The sequence below is a fragment of the Silene latifolia genome, chromosome Y, assembly GCF_048544455.1.
Source record: "Silene latifolia isolate original U9 population chromosome Y, ASM4854445v1, whole genome shotgun sequence".
In the NCBI taxonomy this organism is placed as follows: Eukaryota; Viridiplantae; Streptophyta; class Magnoliopsida; order Caryophyllales; family Caryophyllaceae; genus Silene; species Silene latifolia.
The window spans coordinates 344,145-362,603 of NC_133538.1; the positions used below are offsets into that span (position 1 = coordinate 344,145).

The window sequence follows — 18,459 nt, forward strand, 5'->3', positions numbered from 1 at the left end:
TCTCGACGCTCTTTTTGGCTATTATCGACGTTTAAAAGCGTCGGCAATTTATTTCTCGACGCTTTAAAAAGCGTGGGGTTTTGGGGCGTCAGGAATTTCCGACGCTTTTTAGCGTCAACCTTGTCGACGCTTTTAGGTGTCAAGAGCCGCGACGCCTTTAAGCGTTAGTGTTTCTCTACACTTCTTTCTGTCGCAATTTAGAAATTTTTCGACGCTTTTCATACACAAAAAATTCACTATGACTACTATTTTTGTCAATACGATTGAATTAAATCATATAGATTACTAGATGACATCATCGAGTGTATAAAAAACATTAATTTGACTAGAACATATGCAAAACAAAATTTTATTCCATAAATTAAAATTCCATTATCAAATTGCATGCTTTCAAAATTCAAAAGAACTATTGTAATTATTTTATCCGAACAAGAGAAATGTTTTCACGCAAAAATAATAAAATATCCCCAAAAGAATAAATCCAAGCCTAAACGACTAAACTACTCCAAAAAGTTATTTCCAGATTTGCTCCTTTCATCTCGAAGCACCGCCACCATTTGTTGAGTCCAATATCTACATGCAAGGAAATTAAATATCATCAAGTCAATCAAGTAGGGAAGTTGTGCTACTAATAACGAAAAGATGAAATCACAACACTCCTTAATAAAAAGTATAGCTGACATGAATCCACAGACGCAAAACTTTTAGCCTGTTGTGAATGTGAATGCTATAGTTGCATGGACTAGCTTAGGTACAACTTCCTGCCAGTTTATGTCTAGTACATTGAGATTGTACAAGGGTATATAGGAAGGAATTGGTAAACAATAGCATGTTGAAGTTGCGCCGGAATGTAACTTAGGAAATTTCTTATTTAAAATTTGCAGGATGAATCAAACAAGACAAGTTTGGAACCATAATACGAATATAATAGCCTCAAACTTCATATCTTTATCAATTTTTGACATTTTTGACAGGTTTTACATCTCTTCTACTTAACTTGCACATTAGAGAACTTCACATATCTTCTACTAAACTTCAACTTTAATGTTATAATGCGAGGCTTTGAGCATAGTTGATCATACTATAGTGTAGCCAGGAACAATATTGATGGTGTTTTGAAAAAAGCTTTGCTAAAATGCAGGAACGAGACTACTAGAACAACAACACATAACCGAGAATCATTCCTATAAAAACTGTTCAGTATATACGAAACTACCAACATTCCTATAAGAACCGTTCAACATAGATGAAACCAGCATATACGAAACTACCAACAACATCATACTAGGATTCCAGCTCCAAGGCAACAGCTCCAAGGCAGGTACATGTATTAAATTTAAAGACAACATAAACATAAAAATACCTGTGCATTCGATTTTGCAAGCACTATCTCAGGCGACGGCATTCCAGAACTCATACCTTCCAAAATTTTATACAAGATGTTATTCGTCTCATTCAACTTGCTTTGCAGCTCTTCTTTGTCCTTAGTCAAACTTAGAACAAGCTTTTCCATATTTTCCATTTTTTCCATATTCTTGAGTGCCACTCTGACCCTGAAATGTCAGTAAGATGAAATGTCATCCAAAAGGCTATGTAACTCTCTATTTAAGGAAAGAAATTCACTAAAACCGAGGTAATAGACAATGTTTTTAACGATAAAGAACTGTTATGCCTAAGTATACCAAGCACGGCCAAGCAGAGACTAGAATCAATGATGCTCAACACATAGAAGGCTACATCAGCATCCTGGCCTTGTATAGTAAGATCCTCTTATCGCCCTCCATTAATGTTGGGTATCCTATTTTGATGTTAACCAAATCCTGCCATAGAACCATTTCAATTACAATTGAAGAAAACAAGATCAATTACAATACACTTCACTGTGATGACCTTTACAATTGAAGAAAAAAAAGATCAATTACACCGGCAGCACAACACCTACATATCAACAACATAGCTCAATATAGATCCTGACATAAAAAGAAAAAAAATAAAATAAAATAAAAAATAAACTTGACTTATGTTTTAACATAGTTGTCAAGATTACATTATGCACATAAATGTAAAAATGGTTTATGATGACAAATTGCTGCTAGAACATGCAGATGCTAACAAGCATCGATCGACTCATGGTTGAGCAGCATGGAATAGTAAAAAAAAGTTAGTTGTTAACCCACCTACATCACATTTTCTTTTTCTGAGTAGCCACTTATCTTTGTCATACTCTCATGGCTGACCATGTGCAATATTTCTCATATCCTACACTGATTTTGAACGTCAAAAGTAGTAATGTTGTAAAAGAAGATTATCCATAAGTAATACGTTACTACTCACATATATGATATAACACATGATAAGAACTGAGAAATACATTCAAAAAGACCATTTTCTCCCTAATTTCCAAACTACCAGGTGACAAAGCATAGCTCCTAATATAACATTTCATATACTCTATAAATCCCGATTATTTGTTTACCTTTGATTAAATACTCCCTCAAAAAAAAGGTAAACAAGTGAATGGGACAAAGAGACTAATTAATAAAGATTTGTCCCTAAAAATTGTGTACTTGTTGCTTAGCTAGCTCATAAACAGGCAAAATAAAAACTCAGTTAATCAACTATTTATGGAAGTGTTTAGCATAAGAGGTTAGAAAAATGCTGAAAAACTATGAATTATCTATAGTGATGCAACTACAAATCATACAAGTGGATTGAAAATTAAAGTTCCTATAAATGAAAACTTAATGGATAATTGTATACTACCATTTTTGCTGCACACTAGGATTTATCGCCAAGAATTGATGGATAATAACGTATTAGTCAAGTTAAGTTTCTGAAAAGAATATCCTGCTATTTCTTTATATTAAATAACATCAAACAAACAAAACTAATTCATAAACACACAGCATTTTAACACAAGTTACCTTACATACTCTTAGAAAAGCTTAGATGGTCTAATTTCCACCTAAATGCAATTTCCGAAACAAACAAGCAGGGGATAATACTAGAAAAGATAATACTGAGCTAGTCATGGAATTAAAGAGCAACTGCTTCATCAGGTTCAAATTACTTCACTAGTTTGTCATTTTCCCACGACTCGTTTTTTACCAAAACAAATTGAATAATCTAAACCAGATAAATGATACTGAAGTTGAATAAATAAAAAAAGATTACCTTCCTGATTTTGAACAGTGCCAGCACCAAATTTGCATTTAACAACAGGGCATTGTTATCAGCAGTTCCTTACGTTTTGCAACAATCTGTGAGAAAGAACACAAATTAGTTAAATGACAATTAATAGAGTAAAGATGAACATAAAACCCTAATTGTTTACAAATTAATGGTTTTGAAATGAATCTCCAATGCAGGAACTCTAATATTGAATGAAACCTAGAAGAAGGAACTCTAATTGAATTAACATAGATTAAACTTGTAAATTAAACGGACGAGTAAAGATTCAGAAAGTGCAGTTACTTACAAGTGAAAGTGAAAGACAGCCGACATGAGTGAGATGAAAATGAGAGGGAGATTGATGCGAGAGATGAAAACAAGGGTTTTGAGATCCATTAGACATTAGAGAAAAGAGTTTCAATCGATCTCTCCTTGATTTTGCTGGGTAAGGGACGCCTTTTTTTTAAAAAAAATTCAAAACCGGTTTTCCACATCAAACATCATTTACAATACATTGGAGATACATTACGTCTTTGAACCATCTCTAAAGGTGCAAATAATGGGGAATGGGACTATGACTATTATGAGCTAGTAAAACTCAAACTTAATTGCATTAAGTCACTTATACCAAACATATGTACGAATGCATAGTTTGCAGCTACTAGAACAAAGAATCATTTAGTATGCCTAGCCCTACCTTAAGGCACATAACCATGCATCATTCCTATAAGAACTGTTTAGCATAGACGAAACTACCAAACAATATCACTCTGATTCCAGCTCAAAGGCAGGTTCCTGTTTTACATCAAGAAAGTATCTACGACACTCCCAATTCTTAAAGGACAGGACAACAAATCCTAGAAGTTATAGGACACCAACTCCTATAAGTATAGAAGCATAGAATATTTCACAAGGACATCAACCTAGAAGTGTTGAACATTTCACACTAGTTACACCGTGTGGACAAGGCCCTCGGGAACTGCGTCCGCGGGATCCACACCAGGCATAATCGACTCGAGGTTCTTTCGAATCGAATTAAGACATATTAGAGTCGCCACCAAGTTTTTTGGGAACTTGGAACCGTTCAAGTCAACTTTACACCTTTCATCGAAAAGCATAAAGCCCATCGACTACGAGTGATTAAAGATAAAGACTTGTACCCTATATCACTCGATTTGAATGACTCTCGTAATCCAATGGTATTTAGACGGATCCACAAACCATAGATCTTGAGTAAGGGGTGAGGGTACGTGTTGGGAAGCCCATAAGGACACCCAACCCCGCCCGTCGATAACGGCCTCTACTAAGTCAAGTGTCGGATTTCAAACAAGGTCATAGCTACTACGATATATGAAATGCAAACGTTGTTTTAACCCTAACATGTGAAGTTTCTATGTCGATTTAGATGCAACTAAACTAACTTTGTCAAAGTTGTAATTTAGCATGTGGGTTGATTGATCTAGCAACATGTAAAACAAACAAACAAGGCTTAAGGGGGAATGGGGGGAGCCGTTGGGATCTACCTATTACAAACCAGGCATTTCATGCCGACACAACGATAAATAAATTACAACTCGATCTAATTACAATTGCTACATACAACTCAAAACACGACACAAAACACACGGCCATTGGGCCTTGAAAACCGTGCACATGAGGGTGGCCCACGGCTCACATGACCCACGGTCCTTGGGTCACTCCTCGTAATGCGTGCTCGCGCTTAATCTCATCGAATTATACATAAGGCTACGCACCAAAGCATGCATTAGCATAAACCGGGCCATGTTGCTTTCGACAACATGCGGTTTACTACGCTCCTACAAGCATTGGGGAACAACCGTCTAACCAAACAAGACCAAGGTTTTTGAAAAGGTTTTGACTCAATAAAAGAAAGCTAACTTGAAAGATTACAACTCGATAAACCAACGATAAATTACAAACAATGAAACAACGAGAAAACAAACGGTATAAAAACAAAACGAGAAAGGCAAGACACACGGCCACCTCACGGCTTAAAGCCACGGCCCAAACCAACGGCCAAGATAAGGTCAACCTAGTTCCTAAGTTAGATTCATTGATTAGATCGGGTGATTGCAAAAAGGGATAAGAAACAAGTTAGAAAACGAGTTAAAAACGATGTCGATTGATTGTCGCGCAAGGGTGCATTCTACACGGCCTAAAGGGTCTAATTAGGTCAAATTCGCTAATTAATTTAACTCATCGAGTGTCAATAAGAAGGTGCTAATCACGCACTCTTATACTAGCGAGAAATTAGGTGAAAGAGAGAGATGCATTCAATTATTTACAGAATCGTCGATTGATTTTATAACTTACGTCGAAGCCACCTATCGTGTCTAATTAGGTTATTAAATTAAATTAAAGTCATCTAAATACGTCATAGGTTAACAATCAGAGGTTAAACTAATATGCAACGGGTCCTAGGGTCTGTCGATTTGGCCGAAACAAAAGGGGGTCGAAAACGAAGAACAAAGTTAGATAATTGTTTTATTTATGCCCTACTTTGAACACGAGGATATGTAAATGAGACTGGGGTGTACGACCGACAGATGTAGCGGTTTCTTTTCCCATCTCAAGTCAACGCGGGTGTTCATAGTGGTACTTTAACTCATACTCGGACTAACTAGTTTCATAGTTAATTTAAAACAATCGATAAACAAGCGAAAAAACAAACAAAAAAAGACAATAAAAAGGGCATAAAAAAACGAAATAAAAAGAGAAAAGAGAAGGGGATTTGATGCACCCTCAACCTACATGTATCGTTGACACCGTCTTGGGTCGTAATCGATGGTAGATTTTATCTCGAGAGGCCGTCGTCGACGAAGAACAAAGCAAACACGGGTTTTGGAAAGTTTCTGGACAGCGATTTTAAAACAGTGATATCTCCCTCGTTTCACGACGAAAATTCGATTCGAAAGATGTTTTGGAAACTAGAAAGAGAGGAGAACAAGGATCTTAAATCAACCCCTGCTCGATTTGGGTTATTGGGCACGAAAAACGAGCACAAACAGAACTGGACAGACAAGAAGAAACCGCGAAAACAGAGTGTTATTTCACTCTGTTTTTCGAGGGATTTCGTGTACTCTCAAGGGCAATTTGGCTCGTAATTCTTTGTCTAATGTGTATATGGATGTTATGTGGTTAATTAGGAACAAGAAACTCGAATTTTTATGGAGTTTTGATGGAGGAACGAAAGGGTTTTCGAAGAGGACACACAAACAGTTTCAGTTTGTGTGTCGGTTTTGTTTAGGGTTTTTGAAGGATGTTTAGGGTTTGTTTCTGAGGTTTAAAGCTTGTATGTGATGCTTGGATGTATGGAGGACTTAGAGGAATGAATGTATGGTGAAGGGGTGGTATTTATAAGGAGTTAAAATAGGTTAAAAGAGAGGGAGAGGCAATCGGGCTTGCTGAACATAGCTGCTGTCCAGCAGCTTTTGGGGGGGTTTCTAGGGTTCGTTTTGGGGTTTTCTTGGTGATTAAGCTAGGATAATATGGGTAGGATACTAGGGTATGGGTTAGGGTTAATGGGTACGGGTCTTGGTGGTGTTTGGAGCGGGTTTGGGCTCGGGAATTGGCTCGCAAAAACAGGGGGCTCGGTTTATGCGTGGGCTGCTTGTGAGGGGTTTGGGACGAGGATTTGGGCTGTGATATGGGGGGTTCGAACAAGGGTGGATGGGCATTGGTCTAGGTGGGTTAGTGTACTCGAGATTCGTGCCAATTCGCAAAGAAAACGGGCTCAAAAACCGAGCTCAAATCAAGCTCAAAAACAAGTGTTCAAAACGAGTTTCTCGCTTTTTAAAATCGATTTTTCAAATCAAATAACCCATTAAAATAAATGACTTTTCAAATCAAATATACTCACAAAATGATTTTTCAAATCAAATATTTATTTTATTTTCAATAAAATAAATTTAAGAAAATAAATTCAAAATAAAATAAAATAAATTGAATTTACCTAGAAAACCATATTTTAAATATCATTTAAAATAACAAAATGAACTCACTAAAAAACATTAATTTAAATATCATTTAAAATAATAAAAATGAATTCCCTTTAAAAAACATTAATTTAAATATCATTTAAATTAATAAAATACTTCATCGACGACGCCCATTCTACCTCGTAAAACGAGCTCCAAATAATGACAATGACAACTAAAGAATACATGTGTCCTATCATCATCGGGTGTTTGTCGGGTTCTCTATAAATTCCAATATCGACGGATACGGGTATCTACAGAGCCCCCACTTTGACTGAGGCTTGGACAAGGCGAAAGTCAAAGTATACCCCAGGTCCCTTTCGACCTGAGGATTCTTCGGGTCGTTTATAGTCCATTAGACTTGCGTATATAAGCTCGCCAGCCATAAGAAGAGACCATACCTGAAACTTCGTTGGGGATTGACTCTTGCTTCTGTTGTGTCAAATTATCGTCGTTGGTCGTCGACCCATAAAGTTACATATATAATGGATTGAGCCTTATCCTTAGGCGCCTACGTATCCGTTTCTGACGGAATCAAACCCGCGTCGTAGTTCGGCCACTGCTGACACATGCCCAAAGTTTATCATCTGCTGGCATTTGTCCAAAATTCATCATCTCAATGACATTTGCCCAAAATTTATCATCTCACTTGGCGCTTGTCCGAATGGGACGGGACTTTCCAAGGAGGTTGCCGCCGCTTTCATCATTTGCTTTCGGCTACGGAATTCTTCCATTTCATACTCTTGTATTGAATTGAATTCTTGGTGGATGTCATCCTTTACATCTTGATAATGGTCTCGAAGCCAACGGCTTCGAGCCCCTGAAGTTGAATGGCTCTAAAGTCGAAGACTTTAGAGCCCCCAGTTGAAGCATATCCTGCTATATTTGAAACACAAAAACGTACTAGCAATAATCATCACATAAGCACATTTGGATCATCGATCCTAAAATTAGATCATTTGAAAGATTGGGTCATCGACCCGAAAATTGAATTTGAAAATTTTGAATAATTGGGTCATCGACCCGAATTTTGAAATTGACATCACTTGGAATGTTGGGCCATCGGCCCTTCAAAAATTGAATTTTGAATGAAGGATTGGATCGTCGACCCACAAAGTGTCCACCACTTAATCTATCCACAATTCGCAAATTTTTTTTGGAATTTTGAAATTTTGAAATTTTTGAAATCGAACCTTGACGGGTGAGCATGAAATACGACTCAGACACTCCGTATGACCCGTAAACAACGTGGGCGTAGCCCGCTACCGTCAAACAAAAAAGGAAAATAAAACCCTAAGTGTGCACGGGCTTTAATTCAAATATGGACTTGCTGGGGGTAGAAATGTAAATTGGCCATTCTGATGCCAAAAGAAGCGAATGGGAATCACAAGGTCGTCGAACTTGGGACGGAGATATCGTATGGCATGGGCGTGCTCCCAAGGGCACATGGGAATCAAGATCACTTGGCATTGACAAGGTGGATTAAACTCACGGAGCAACAACGTTAGCTTCGCCTAGACACTAAACACAGACTGATTTTATGAGAACACTTACACATCACACATGACTTTTGTTGGGAACATTCTGTCACTCTTCTCTTCGCCTCCTTTCTTTTCAGCGAGTTTCATCATTTCTTGCCACCGCCTTCTTTCTTTTCAGCGGGCTTTTATTATTTTTTCTTCCACGCCTTCTTTCTTTTCAGCGGGTTTTTTCATATTTTCTGTTCCCAACACAAACCCACATCTATGTGACTCAGCATCTTTGCCTAAACCATTAGATAAAGCTCATTCTGAGACTCGGTACTATTCATCCGAACCTATATCCTCATCCTAGCCTACATCGAGTGCTAAGACTGACTCAAACAAAGGTGGCGTCATTTGGACTTGGTTAAGACCCGTAAGAAACTGACAAGATGACAACTTGGTTGATGAGTGGATTGAATCCCTTATTCTGAAGGACTGCCTACGTATTCGCGTGGAGCGAAATCAAATCCGACGTAGTTCGATCAAGGTGCATAAACTTGGCATATTGATTGTGTGTACACACTCGAAGGTTTCACCTAAGGTATCATGTCATATCCCATTCTAGCCTGTAAAGTACCGTTAAATCCCGTGTTTGGGGTTAGGTGTAAAAGGCTTGGATCTTTTGGGATGTGGAGCTTGGTAATAACAAGTTTGAATGGTTAACCATCATTCTGAAGGTTTGTTTTGTGGTGTTAAGGCCAAGGGCTATGGCTTATAACGTGGTTGGAATGGGTGTCTCGGGTTTGATGAACCACGAGTGCAAATGGGTTGAAAAATGATGTGGGTTCAAATTTCCATGTCTGGACCCTAAAGGCTGGGTTTAACAACACAAGCGGAATAATTCTCAAAATTCCCGACTATCCCTTTGTAACTGTCTCAGAAAGGACTTAGAGGGTAAAGAGGTTACTACTTAAGCTTTTGGGCTTCGCCCATTGAACCTCAACTATGGGTACTTGACTTGACTTCTGGCTTCTGTAACTTCGACATTCAACCAAAAGCATTCTGCAATAACTTCAACATCTTTTTTTCTTTTTTTCTTTTTTTTTCTTTCATCACTTTCCTTTTTTCATTTTTCTTTTCTTTCATCCTTTTTTTTTTTCATCTTTTCATTATTTTTCATTTTTCCAATTTTTTCCCTTTTCTCCTTTTTTCATTCTTTTTGAAAAAAAGTCTTCTACTCATTCTCCTAGTCACAAATGGATACACCTTGAAAACATGGCTTCGCCAACTAATTTGGGTAGGAACTAACAATTCCTTGTTAGAACGGGTTGATATCTTCTCTCTTCGAGATGGGATGATTTTATGGGGAAAAGGCTTGCCTTCCGTCATCGATAGGGGAAACAAGGAGCTAGTCCGGGTTTGTCATAGAATCATCTAAAAGCTTGTCACAAACATTGGTTCAGATGGAGGTTTTCTACCACCAGACATGGAATAGGTAAAGGAATCAAACACGGGATCCTAGTGTACCTTACATTTTGAAACAGGACATATTTCTACCCCAGGGATTCCTTTGAGTGTGTTGTGCATTTTATCATGCTTTCAGAATGATTGAGGATTGAAAACAAGGCAAATTTGGAAACGAAACTGTAACTTTTTATTGGAAAGACAAATGCTTGACAAACTCGAAGGAACGATTCCTAGGACACACCCTAGGTCATCGCGGAACAAATGACTCAACTTCAGGAAAAGAAAGTCCTAGACTCGACTCGACTAAGATAAGAAAACAGATCCCGACTCATAATTTTTCAAATCTGGTCTTGAGCTTTCCCTTGTTCAGCTGTCAGCATAGATGCTCGGTTCTTGTCCTTCATCCCTTTGATGGTCTGCCTCCATCCTGAGGTAGTCCTCTGAGGATCTATGCCAGTGATGAAGGTTGGTAAATCGAATTGTCTTTTATTAACTTCGTTAATGAGAGGAGAACATTCTAGAGCAAGACTCCCGACTTGAATTTCATTCTTCGAGTTTGGCAAGAATTCAAAGCAATCCACAAATATTTTCCCGATAAACACCCCTTTCAAGTGACATGGGCGGATAAGATGGGAATAATCGACATTGTCTTCGACAGAAACAAAGTTGGCGTGATCGGCAAATGGATTGGTGATGTTATTGGGTTTAACAGCTGGGATTGGGAGCGTTCCGTTCTCAATCATGTCTTGGATTTCGTGCTTCAGTCGATAGCACCTTTCAGTATCATGGCCTTTCCCTTGATGAAAGGCACAGTAGGCATTTGGTTTATACCATTTACCTTGTTGTTCAGCAGGTGGATCCGGAGTTGGACCAATAGGCTTCAGCTTTCCTTGGGCTATGAGCCTTTGGAGAGCGTATGTATAAGTGCATCCGATATCGGTGAATGCCCTAGGTGTTTGGCGCTGCGACTTCTTCGATTGCCCTTCTAAGAGATTGATGGCTTCATCAATATGGGTGGTTGCTGGGGCCTTGCCCTTAGACGATGAGGCCCCTTGGTACCCTTTCGGCTTTTCAGCCTCTGCCTTTATGACATCATCTTCTACCTTTATCCCGATTCTTATCAATTCTTTGAAAGAACCAAAATTCTGGTATCTCAGAGCATTGCGGTAAATAGGTCGTAAATTCTTTACGAACTTATCTACCATTTCAACTTCGTCAGGCTTCTTGGCTAATTTCACGCTTTCAGCGCGCCATCTTGCAAGGAATTCAGTAAATCCCTCTTTCTCCTTTTGCGTCATAACCTCCAAAGTTCTTATGTTGGTTTGAATCTCGACATTGTCAGCATAGTGCTTACAGAACTCCACCGTAATATCTTCGAAAGTGGGGAAGTTCTTGAGGTCAAGGTTATAGAACCACGCCTTTGGGTGTTCACCCAGAGATTGGGCGAAAATTTCAGAGAGCATATCAGCAGGTACTCCCTTCAGTGCTAAGTACCCTTTATAGGCCTTAACATGGTGGACTGGATCTTCAGTGCCCTTGAACTTTGGGATGTCAGTGAGTACCATGTTCGTGGGCAACTTGTCCTGAACTGGGGCATAGGCCCTAGCATTCTCATAGTGGATATTCTTCCCTTGGGAGAGCTTCAAACGGTCCTCGATGAACTTGAACCGTTTCTCTAAATCGATCGAGTGGAGTAGATGAAGAGGAATCTTCAACCAACTTAGACTCGATCACATCCATTCGGGTCATCATGAGGTTCACGGCCTCCGTGAGCTTGTTGATAGCATCTTCCATTGCTTGACGTCGGGTTTTGGGCGGCCTTTCTACAAGAAAACCCCGTACTGAGTCAATATTTAAAGTAAGAGCCCCTGCACACTTAAGGACACGACCCCAACTTGACTCAAACAAAGACTCGACTTGAGATTGATTAACCAAAGGTTCAACTCACGGTTTGATTTAGACATCGGTTCATTTTAGACTCGACAAAACGACATGACTCAAACTGTCATAACTCGATTCTAAACTGGACTTGGTGTGACTAAACCCGTGATTGGGCTAACATAGCCCAGGGGTTCGAGTGAAACGTCCATAAGGCCTAGCTTGGACGTTTTTTGTGGACTATTCTAGACCAAAAGGTCGACCAACATGACTCAAAGCCCAAGAGGTGAATTTGGGTGACCCAACAAGGTCGTGTTCTAGACTCTTGAAACAAAACCCGGCCTAACACGGCCATGACCCGGACACGACTCGACGCATTTCATGCTTGGTTGAGGTTCGAGAAACATTTTGGATTGATTTTGAAAAACGAATGATCGATTTGAGATTTGAAATGGGCAGCATGCCGGCTATAAAAGCTTGTTTTGGGCCGAAATTCTAGTCCTATTTGGGCAGCATTCCGCGTTTTGAAAATCATGCTAGGTTTGAAAGTAAGTTGTTCAAAAGTTCGGTTTTGAAAAGGACTTGGAATTTTCGAAAAACAAGACTCGGGAAAACACATTGCACATTGTCATTCTCATGTTATAAGGATGTATGCTCCTAGACATCTCTAGGTCTCGGCAAGTCTTCTATAAGAAGGTCTATGCCCTTCATCCTTTTGCGGTCTAATAGAGCGAGGTGTCTTAAGGTAAAGTACCTAGAAGATCGTCCCCACCCTCAAGAACCACGCGAGGCGAAGTGGAAGCGAGCAATGTGCGCTTCCGGCATAGTGGGACGTCGCCCCCACGCATCACGAAGAAACGCTGGGACGGCCCGGCAAGTCCTTAAGGGTTTATGCATGAATCGTAGCACTATGAGTAATGTTTTACTTTCCAACACTTTCTTTTCAAGTTTCACCTCGGAGGAAAAGACCCTAGAAACACAATGTAACTAGTCCTCTTTTCCCCGCGGAGTCGCCAAATCGTGGACAAGGCCCTCGGAATCTGCGTCCGCGGGATCCACATCTGGCATAATCGACTCGAGGTTCTTTCGAATCGAATTAAGACATATTAGAGTCGCCACCAAGTTTTTGGGAACTTGGAACCGTTCAAGTCAACTTTACACCTTTCATCGAAAAGCATAAAGCCCATCGACTACGAGTGATTAAAGATAAAGACTTGTACCCTATATCACTCGATTTGAATGACTCTCGTAATCCAATGGTATTTAGACGGATCCACAAACCATAGATCTTGAGTAAGGGGTGAGGGTACGTGTTGGGAAGCCCATAAGGACACCCAACCCCGCCCGTCGATAACGGCCTCTACTAAGTCAAGTGTCGGATTTCAAACAAGGTCATAGCTACTACGATATATGAAATGCAAACGTTGTTTTAACCCTAACATGTGAAGTTTCTATGTCGATTTAGATGCAACTAAACTAACTTTGTCAAAGTTGTAATTTAGCATGTGGGTTGATTGATCTAGCAACATGTAAAACAAACAAACAAGGCTTAAGGGGGAATGGGGGAGCCGTTGGGATCTACCTATTACAAACCAGGCATTTCATGCCGACACAACGATAAATAAATTACAACTCGATCTAATTACAATTGCTACATACAACTCAAAACACGACACAAAACACACGGCCATTGGGCCTTGAAAACCGTGCACATGAGGGTGGCCCACGGCTCACATGACCCACGGTCCTTGGGTCACTCCTCGTAATGCGTGCTCGCGCTTAATCTCATCGAATTATACATAAGGCTACGCACCAAAGCATGCATTAGCATAAACCGGGCCATGTTGCTTTCGACAACATGCGGTTTACTACGCTCCTACAAGCATTGGGGAACAACCGTCTAACCAAACAAGACCAAGGTTTTTGAAAAGGTTTTGACTCAATAAAAGAAAGCTAACTTGAAAGATTACAACTCGATAAACCAACGATAAATTACAAACAATGAAACAACGAGAAAACAAACGGTATAAAAACAAAACGAGAAAGGCAAGACACACGGCCACCTCACGGCTTAAAGCCACGGCCCAAACCAACGGCCAAGATAAGGTCAACCTAGTTCCTAAGTTAGATTCATTGATTAGATCGGGTGATTGCAAAAAGGGATAAGAAACAAGTTAGAAAACGAGTTAAAAACGATGTCGATTGATTGTCGCGCAAGGGTGCATTCTACACGGCCTAAAGGGTCTAATTAGGTCAAATTCGCTAATTAATTTAACTCATCGAGTGTCAATAAGAAGGTGCTAATCACGCACTCTTATACTAGCGAGAAATTAGGTGAAAGAGAGAGATGCATTCAATTATTTACAGAATCGTCGATTGATTTTATAACTTACGTCGAAGCCACCTATCGTGTCTAATTAGGTTATTAAATTAAATTAAAGTCATCTAAATACGTCATAGGTTAACAATCAGAGGTTAAACTAATATGCAACGGGTCCTAGGGTCTGTCGATTTGGCCGAAACAAAAGGAGGTCGAAAACGAAGAACAAAGTTAGATAATTGTTTTATTTATGCCCTACTTTGAACACGAGGATATGTAAATGAGACGGGGGTGTACGACCGACAGATGTAGCGGTTTCTTTTCCCATCTCAAGTCAACGCGGGTGTTCATAGTGGTACTTTAACTCATACTCGGACTAACTAGTTTCATAGTTAATTTAAAACAATCGATAAACAAGCGAAAAAACAAACAAAAAAGACAATAAAAAAGGCATAAAAAAACGAAATAAAAAGAGAAAAGAGAAGGGGATTTGATGCACCCTCAACCTACATGTATCGTTGACACCGTCTTGGGTCGTAATCGATGGTAGATTTTATCTCGAGAGGCCGTCGTCGACGAAGAACAAAGCAAACACGGGTTTTGGAAAGTTTCTGGACAGCGATTTTAAAACAGTGATATCTCCCTCGTTTCACGACGAAAATTCGATTCGAAAGATGTTTTGGAAACTAGAAAGAGAGGAGAACAAGGATCTTAAATCAACCCCTGCTCGATTTGGGTTATTGGGCACGAAAAACGAGCACAAACAGAACTGGACAGACAAGAAGAAACCGCGAAAACAGAGTGTTATTTCACTCTGTTTTTCGAGGGATTTCGTGTACTCTCAAGGGCAATTTGGCTCGTAATTCTTTGTCTAATGTGTATATGGATGTTATGTGGTTAATTAGGAACAAGAAACTCGAATTTTTATGGAGTTTTGATGGAGGAACGAAAGGGTTTTCGAAGAGGACACACAAACAGTTTCAGTTTGTGTGTCGGTTTTGTTTAGGGTTTTTGAAGGATGTTTAGGGTTTGTTTCTGAGGTTTAAAGCTTGTATGTGATGCTTGGATGTATGGAGGACTTAGAGGAATGAATGTATGGTGAAGGGGTGGTATTTATAAGGAGTTAAAATAGGTTAAAAGAGAGGGAGAGGCAATCGGGCTTGCTGAACATAGCTGCTGTCCAGCAGCTTTTGGGGGGGTTTCTAGGGTTCGTTTTGGGGGTTTTCTTGGTGATTAAGCTAGGATAATATGGGTAGGATACTAGGGTATGGGTTAGGGTTAATGGGTACGGGTCTTGGTGGTGTTTGGAGCGGGTTTGGGCTCGGGAATTGGCTCGCAAAAACAGGGGGCTCGGTTTATGCGTGGGCTGCTTGTGAGGGGTTTGGGACGAGGATTTGGGCTGTGATATGGGGGGTTCGAACAAGGGTGGATGGGCATTGGTCTAGGTGGGTTAGTGTACTCGAGATTCGTGCCAATTCGCAAAGAAAACGGGCTCAAAAACCGAGCTCAAATCAAGCTCAAAAACAAGTGTTCAAAACGAGTTTCTCGCTTTTTAAAATCGATTTTTCAAATCAAATAACCCATTAAAATAAATGACTTTTCAAATCAAATATACTCACAAAATGATTTTTCAAATCAAATATTTATTTTATTTTCAATAAAATAAATTTAAGAAAATAAATTCAAAATAAAATAAAATAAATTGAATTTACCTAGAAAACCATATTTTAAATATCATTTAAAATAACAAAATGAACTCACTAAAAAACATTAATTTAAATATCATTTAAAATAATAAAAATGAATTCCCTTTAAAAAACATTAATTTAAATATCATTTAAATTAATAAAATACTTCATCGACGACGCCCATTCTACCTCGTAAAACGAGCTCCAAATAATGACAATGACAACTAAAGAATACATGTGTCCTATCATCATCGGGTGTTTGTCGGGTTCTCTATAAATTCCAATATCGACGGATACGGGTATCTACACACCGTAGCAAACACGTCACAGCATCGTCAGTTCTACATAGCTACAACAGAGCAACAACAACAAGTCTCTCCTGTGACAAAGCTTGCGACGGGTCAAGTAATACCCATGTGGGTAGAAAAGACCAAACACATTGTTACTCCCTAGGCATTTTGTTTTTATCTTATCTACCCCACATGGGTAATATTTGACCCGTCGCAAGTTTTTACTTGCGACGGATATGCCCGTCACAAATGAGAATTGGTGTAGCAACAATTACACTAATCTAAAACTGTTAGTAAAGAGGATGCATCATTCATTCTTGATGTTTGCAGACACACAAGGGCTTGGTAAAGCTAACACTAATTTGCTTGGGAGCACATATAATTGTCAAATTTTAGAGCTTAAGTTAACTCTTACCGGAACAAAGAACAACTTCTATTCAACAAAAGTCACTCTATATTTAAATTCTTAACTGCCCACAATAGGACCCTCGTTACCAAAATCATATTAATGAACCTCGCATATTGTCAGCATTGAATGGATTATGGACCCTTTTAGCGTGCTTGACTTTTAGTTAGCTAAATGTGTGTTAGAAGAGGAACATATCTTACCATGCTGTATCTATAGCTTATAGATAATTCTTCATAGCATTATTTGACCATATCTTTATTCCACTTCAACAAACTAACAATTATTATTTTCTTCTTAAGCATTTGAAATTTTGTTCTTAAGCATTCGTACCCAGAAGAGCGATTTTAATTTCCTCATATATAATATGACAACATCAAGCCATCAACCATCTATTATTTTAATCTCAACTCATCCGTAGGACATGCTCACATGTATATTCAAGCTTAATAGGTTTATAATAATAGAATATAACCACAAAACTAGTAAATTAGCATCCACATCATTGCTAAAATTTCAATCAACCAAAATAAATCTGAAAGTCAATGTAAGGCATTCCAACACTAGTTCTCCCACCAACTTGAAGCTCAAGGTTTCCGGAAACGCGGCACTTTATAATGGTTAATCTGGAGATTTGTTCCCCATATTACTGTTTATATGTAACTAGTTACAGTACTAGTTTCAGGAATTTGAAGCCAATAGTTGAACAATGAAAAGAAAAGTAGACAACAACAACATCAGAGCCTTAATCCCAAAATGATTTGGGGTCGGCTGACATGAATCATCCTTTAGAACCGTCAATGGGTGAACGCACAGCTCAAAATGCGAATAGAAAAGGGGAAATGAAAAACAAAAGAGAGAGCAAAAATGTAATGCAAAGTCAAGGTAAACTTACGGGTCTTAAAATCGAATTCCGGATTTCTTTTATAAAAACTTAAAATTTAAATCGAAAGAAAAGATTAAAAAGATTTTGAAAACCGAAATAGAATTAAGGATCCGGAATACCTTAAAAGTAAACCAAGTAAAAAATATAAGAAAGTGGTTGGTAAAAAAAATGTAATAAAGGGGAGAAAACAAATAAATAAATTTTTAAATTAAATAAAAACATCAAATACTAAAAATCCACATGAATCCTTTCCTTCCATTGTGCCCTCTCCGTCACCATACTCTCCTCAAGCCCCAGAAATCTCATATCGTGCTCTATCACTCTCAACCATGTCTGTCTCGGTCTTCCTCTACCTCTAGGGATCTTTTCTGTTCTCCAAGTCTCCAACCTCCTAACTGGTGCGTCCATAGGTCTCCTTCTCACATGGCCAAACCATCTTAGTCGGTTTTCCATCATCTTGTCCTCTATTGGCGCCACTTTTACCTTTTCTCTAATCACCTAATTCCTTAATCGATCTTTCCTTGTATGTCCGCACATCCACCTCAACATACGCATCTCCGCCACACTCATCTTTTGAATGTGACAATGTTTCACAGCCCAACACTCGGAACCGTAAAGTAAGGCAGGCCTAATTGCCGTGCGATAAAATTTTCCCTTTAATCTTTGGGGCATATCTTTATCGCATAAAAACCCTGAAAGCACTCTTCCATTTCAACCATCCCTCTTTAATTCTATGAGCCACATCTCCGTCTAACTCCCCATCTTTTTGAAATGAAAAGAAAAGTAGAAATTAAAAAAAAATTACAATATGAAAGCAAGACACGATAAATGATGAAAAGACATACTCCCTCCTATTCCGAATAAGTGTCCCATTTGGATAATGACACGAAAA

General features: G+C 38.9%; 1 long non-coding RNA gene across 4 annotated transcripts; it reads right to left on the bottom strand.

The window, feature by feature from the left end:
- Positions 1-377: 377 nt before the first annotated feature.
- On the bottom strand, positions 378-3,679 carry LOC141634519 (uncharacterized). 4 transcript variants are annotated; one of them, XR_012539243.1, is made up of 3 exons: positions 3,479-3,678; positions 3,175-3,260; positions 378-573 (listed from the first exon to the last, which is right to left on the bottom strand). It is a non-coding gene; the product is annotated as an uncharacterized LOC141634519 (long non-coding RNA). The 4 variants fall into 4 exon arrangements; XR_012539244.1 differs by lacking the exon at positions 378-573 and adding an exon at positions 1,544-1,820 and having other exon boundaries at positions 3,479-3,679; XR_012539245.1 differs by lacking the exon at positions 378-573 and adding an exon at positions 2,023-2,259 and having other exon boundaries at positions 3,479-3,679.
- Positions 3,680-18,459: the final 14,780 nt, after the last annotated feature.